Raw genomic sequence first — 5,976 nt, 5'->3', positions numbered from 1 at the left:
GTGTGCAAATGGTGCTGCTAAGCTATTCATCCAGCTGTGGGGTGCTTGGCAGTAGTTTTGCTGGGATATTGCTGGTGAGGTACTCTGCAGTCACAGAGGACTGTTGGTCAGGCACCAGAGCTCATGCTGGCTGGCTGGAGCAGTGGGGCATGACTTGCCTTCTCCGCTTGCCATTGCCTATGAATCTGTGTGCAGTGCAAGGTGGGTGTGCAGGAGGTCATGCCGAGGAACAGGGTGAGACTGTAAGACCCTCACTGTGTTCTCTGATTGCTAGGTTTGGTGACCCATGAATGGCTGCCCAGGCTATTTCATTCCTGCACATAGATTTAGTTGTCTTGTTTCAGCAAAAGACACCAGTGGGCACTCCTGAAGATGGCTGCCTTGCAAAGCTTGTGCAATGCTGCCTCTGCCAGCAGTGTTTAAAGATGAAAGTGTGCAATACCCATCCTCTTTTGTCTTTTAGAAGCAGCCAAAAGATTTTTTTGGCACATACAGCTATCGGCAGCAAACAAATCAACTGGATGATAAAAGCAAGGCAGCAACTACAGCTTTAGCTTTTATTTCCTGCCTTACTTAGAAAGATGAAATATTTGATCTTTGAGGTTATTGATGTGTGACTGCTTGCCCATTCCTGGTTTTGCTTCTCTCTGCAAATCCCTTTAACTAACTTTCTGGAGTAATTTTCCATTCCCATTTATTTTCTTTCCTAGACACATTGCACAGTTTAATGTCCTCAGCTGTTGCCAGGGAAACTGAATTTTGAACCTGGCTTGTCAAGCAAATGAAGGAGCAATTATTTTTGAAGTATTTCTATAAACTTGGATCAAAGATGATCACATAATTTTTAAGGTAGTGTTGGTAACATTTTTTTTGTAGATTTCTCAACACCTCCAGTGGCAACCGCCTGTATTGTAGCTCCTGCTGTTCAGCATGATGCTTCCTTTGGGAGCCTTATTTGGAAAGTGCTAGCAAACCTGGCCCAGCTGTTCCAAGCAGAGAAAGCACAGAAGATTTTAGTTGTGTTAAATTAATTCTTACATCTCTCTCCTCTGTGTTCAGAGCTGCTGCTATGGTGCAGCAAGGTGCAGTTTTCCAGGGAAGAAACACCCCCATAGTAGAGGCTTGGAGGTCAGGGAGGGACAATTTTTCTCTCCTGGAGTCTGGGCCCATATTTCACCTTTCTCAGGTGAAGCTGTGGATAACCCTCTAGGTGGTTTCTTCCCTTCACTGGGGGTGTGGAAATGCAGGCAGGCATTGGGCACTGCAGGTGTGCTCTGGGAGATGCGTTGTGTGCTCTGGGAGATGCGTTGTGTGAACAGACCTGAGTGCTCTCCTTCATCCTCTGGTGCCTGTGTGAGCATACAGCTCCCCTCTCTCCAGTGTGGTGGTAGGGCACATCATCTTAGAATTCAGGAAGGCTCAAATACAGCAGATGCAGGAGGGAAATGGAGGAGTGGGCGTGTTAACCTGACACTAGGGTTGGCTAGAGCCCATGTAATGTCCTGGGGCTGTTCCTGGGATTCTCTTCTGGAATGTGCAACTCCCCCCGAGTATTTTCAGTTCGTGGCTGAGGCCTGCACTTTCCCGTGCTGACTGCACAACCTTGCCCAGAAATAAACGGTTGTTTCTAGTTTGTAATGTTGCTATCTATAGAGCCTTCAACTCTAGCATTAAAATATTAAAATCAGTATTATCTTTCAGTTCACATAGCTGTCTCAGAGAAAGGACCCTAACACTCCCTCAGACAGACCTTTAAATGAAAACAGTCTGCACTCTTTTCTCCAAGAACCTTCTTGTACTTTATGGTGTTTATGTTAACTTCAAGAGGATTTTCTGTTTTTTTCATCAGGAGACTGTCAATGAAATTCACTCAGAACTTCATCCTACTGGTGGAGCTGCTAAATTGAATAGGTATTGAATTTTTATTATTTGGTAGTGAAAAAGGATTTTTACTATTTGGCATTTTACCCTGAGAGTAAGGGAAAAAACATATACATGCACAGATTGTCACTGTTACTTCTCAATTACAGAGCATTTCTATTTGGCCATTTGCAGTAATTAGTGTTCAAATACTCCAAATGTAAAATTTATTTTTTATAAAAGATTCTTTCTACTGCTGTTTTGAGAATTAGTTTTGAAGGAACTTCTGTATAGATTTTGTTCTGAAGTGCTCTTTGATTTTGGCAGTTACAGAAGCAAGAGCTGCAGTGCAGGACCCATGGAGATGTCTAATGATTGACAGTTAATCTAGAAGGGCAGTAACTGTTTGAGCCTGACTTCCCAGCATTTTCTTTGGAAGACAGGTATTTAAATAAAGACACTGATATACAAACAAGCTATCAAAGGACAAGTTACCACATGTTAGCTTCTCTTTGGTAACTATCTTTGTGTGCTTTTCATTACCAGGCACTCTTCAAGAGATGAAAAATATATTAATTTGCACCTTAACTGAGAAGTAAGTCACCTTCAATTAATTGGCTCACATTTGCCATGAGGTACATAGGCTGGACTGACTGGGGAAGTGAGGAGGAGAGTTAGGGTGGTTTCAGTGTACAGTTGAGCAGCACCTGCATCCTTCTGCCCTTTCTGTAGCTGCCTGTTCCCCTCTTAGTACCCTCACCACAGAGGGACTGGATCCAGACTTGGGTTACAAGCATTCTTACAGGCAGTCCCCAAAACCACAGCACTCAGCTGGCCTCTAAAAATCCCTACAAATTCCCAGTGTAAGTATGGGGCTGCCTGGACAAGCTCACGTGCCAGCATGGGGAAGAGGAGCTGTGCAGTGTGGCAGTGCTCTCCCTCCAGCTCCAGCAGCCTTTGCTCCACAGCTCTCTGAAGTCAGCCAGAGGAAATGGCTCCTTAATCCCTTTAAGCTAATGACCCGCTTACAAAGTCATTGTTTTTTTTATCAGTAAGCAGCCGGGTTTTCCGTCTGTGATCAGGTTCTGCCTCTCCTGGAGTCCTGGGGCTGCGAGTATCTGTCCCATTCCCAAGCTCCTGCTGACACCTGCTGGCTTCCCACTCTCACGAAACCGGGGTGCAAGGGGAGATTTGGGAGGGCAAAGTGGGCTAGCCCTGTTGCCCTCCTGCTGCTGCCACCTTTTAGTCTGTGCATTGTTGGTCATTGAACCTTTAGATGAGATTAATATCTTTGGAACAAATATTTATTGGGATAAAGCCTACATTACTTCATATGCATGGCATAAGAGTGCAGAACAACTCTCCTCAGCCCCTGGGAGTGCCATTAAGTATAACTCTTAGGTGCTTCAGCATGCTTTTTAGGCTCTTCATAAAGTGCGGCAGACCATGCTGGTGAGGATGGAACAGAGATCCATACTCTCAACATCAGCTGGGGCCTGGCCCACTGCACATCACTGCACACTGAGGCATCCCTCAGCCTACCCAGAGATGAAAGAGCTTCAACAGAGCAGAGCTGTACAATTTAAACTGGTTCATCGTTTGTTTCAAAGTTAAACAGTTAGTAGTGTTGGCAATTTAGTGTCATTTATGGCAGGTAATTGTGAAGCATTAATTGTCAGATTCACCTCAAAGTTTCTGACTTTACAGAGGCACTCAGGGGGGTCAGACTTGATAAAATTCAGTATTTGTTTTCTAGCAAGCCTGAGTTATGCAAAGGTGCAATTCTCTGTTTCCTTTCCTGAAACAGACTAATTTATTTAGTGAGTGCTAAAACAAACATGAAATGCAGATAACTTTACACTTCTCTAAATGACAGTACAGGCAAGGTAGTAGGAGATAAGGTCCAAAAGACTGAGCATAGCGTTATGTGTCCTTATGTGCATGTGAGCATCCCATAATCTGAATTGAAACAAGAATGTTTCTTTTTTCCTTTTATGTGGCAGTTTCAAACCTCAAAAACTGTGACAGGCAGTACAGAGGAGTCACTGGTACGTGCTGGAATTAGACAAATGGAGTATTAGTGAAACAATGCTGCTCCTCACATACCATGCTGTGCTCTGTGAGATGGTTTTCTGGGAGTGAACAATGATTACAGCAGCATGGCTTGTCCCTAATCTGGTTATACTTGTTTTCTGGCAGCACCTGCAGTGTCAGGGTGAAAGGGAAATGCTTTTCAGTATGCTGAGGAATAGCTGAACATCAGGAAAGAAGAGCTGCCATCTTGTGTGGGGAACTGAGACTGCACTAAACGAGGTTAAGTTGAGACATTTAAAAAATTACTACACCTTTGGAAACTCCTTCAGTAAAGATTATTTCCTTTTCAGTGACTAGTTCCATACTTGCTTTTCGTTTGGTTTTAACTAATACAAATGAGGCACTTTGTCCATAAGCTTTGTTTTTCTGACTTCAGCAGTACTGCAAACTCATTGAGAGGATGCTGAGGCAGTGGGAGCATTCTTTGTCAGGTAGCAGAGCTGTCTGGCCATGGAGGAGGAGATCTTGTGGTGAGGAACACCAGTCGTGCACACAGAAAATACCTTTGTGTAATTTTGTATTCAAAATATGCCAACCACAAACAAGTTTATGGTGTGTTACAGGGTGTTGGTGAATTGGATGGTAGCAGGCATCTTTCCTAAAAGAAAGATGATTGAATACAGGAGCTATAGTAGCAGGTTATGAGTAGACCCAAATGGACAAGATTGTACACAATACCCTCACCTGCTCTCCCTGACTGCCCAGGCTAAGGAATATGGGAGTCCTGCTATGAGAAGCATAGAACTGTCCATTATTTTGTCCTCCACAAAGTTATTGATCCTGAGCTCACCAGCAATGGCTGCATTTCCTGCCTCTGTCTGTGGAGGGAGATGTACAATAACAACTAAAGAGGTTATCCCACATCTGCTGTTGAGAACTTGCTACATCCATACATATCTCGGATGAGAAATGATCATCAGCATTGCATTGATGAGTAAAGGGGTATTCTCCTTTTGTTTAGCAAAAGATCTTTCCCTACTACATTTCACAGGAATGATGTTGGAGTTTTCTCCAGCCACTGAGGCAGCAGCAGAAGTACAGCAGCATCCTTACTTCAGCTTTTGCCTTTTGTGACAAAACTGAGTGTATGTAACACCTAGGCAGAAGAAAACAGCTCCTCATTGGTGCATAACGGTATGGTAATGGAGTCTCTGACTATGGAGAGACAGAGGATGGTACGACAACTAAAAAAGTTGGATTCTTAACCCTTCTGGGTTAAGATTTCTATCTGGATAAAAATAAGGGAGAGTGTATGCCACCATATGTATTTTTTTTTCCCAGACAGATTACGTCACCTTGCAAAGCAAAATAACACCTTAGCCAGAGCACAGAGCATGTCTTCATTTTGGAAAGGTGAACTTTGTGTGTGATGTACTGCTGTGAAAAAAATCTTTTGGTATTTGAGTGTAAGCTGACTGGTTTTATCATGACACCAAGGAAGCCCGGAATTCTGAGGTGACAATCCTGCAGCTGCTAACCAGGAGACAGATCGAAAGCACATGTCCTCACCTACTTCTTCTTCTTAAGCACCCAAAGGATACTGAAAGGTTTAGATTGTTCTGTCAAGCTTACTTTCCTCTAAATATCATTGCCAGGGTTAATGCCAGAACTGCTATAAAGTTCCCAAAGTCATACCCTTTGTTGGACATAATTGCCTCTGGTGTTGCTTTCCAACTGTGTCATTGACAAACATGCTATTTTTTGTGACAAAAGCTTTAACAAAACTACTTTCAAAATGAAGCTTTGCAGGGCTGCGCTGTAGCTCCTTGTCTTATCCCAGCCTGATACTTCATCTTGCAACACTACCCGTAGCTGTTTTCAGTCTTTCATAATTTTTGTATTTTTTTCTGATTTTTACTGTTTACTTATTAAAGTCTCATGCAATAGTCTATCATACTCACTGAAGTCCAGCTAAATCATATTGCCAAGAAAATCAGCAAAGAAAGACATAGGCTCATTTTGGAACAGTCTGCCCTTGATGAGCTCATATGTTAACCCTTTTAATGGGCACCTCTATTTCCT

At 43.2% G+C, this 5,976-nt stretch overlaps 1 long non-coding RNA gene across 1 annotated transcript; it reads left to right on the top strand.

The window, feature by feature from the left end:
* The first annotated feature begins 1,756 nt into the window (after nucleotides 1–1,756).
* LOC130598644 (uncharacterized) lies at nucleotides 1,757–4,677 on the top strand. The gene is made up of 3 exons (XR_008972044.1): nucleotides 1,757–1,911; nucleotides 4,331–4,424; nucleotides 4,518–4,677. It is a non-coding gene; the product is annotated as an uncharacterized LOC130598644 (long non-coding RNA).
* Nucleotides 4,678–5,976: the final 1,299 nt, after the last annotated feature.

Source organism: Pezoporus wallicus, unplaced genomic scaffold (genome assembly GCF_028554395.1).
Source record: "Pezoporus wallicus isolate ANWC-B61680 ecotype Strahan unplaced genomic scaffold, APGP_CSIRO_Pwel_v1 contig_3815, whole genome shotgun sequence".
NCBI classification, from domain to species: domain Eukaryota; kingdom Metazoa; phylum Chordata; class Aves; order Psittaciformes; family Psittacidae; genus Pezoporus; species Pezoporus wallicus.
This window is presented reverse-complemented; position numbering and strand designations above follow the sequence as displayed.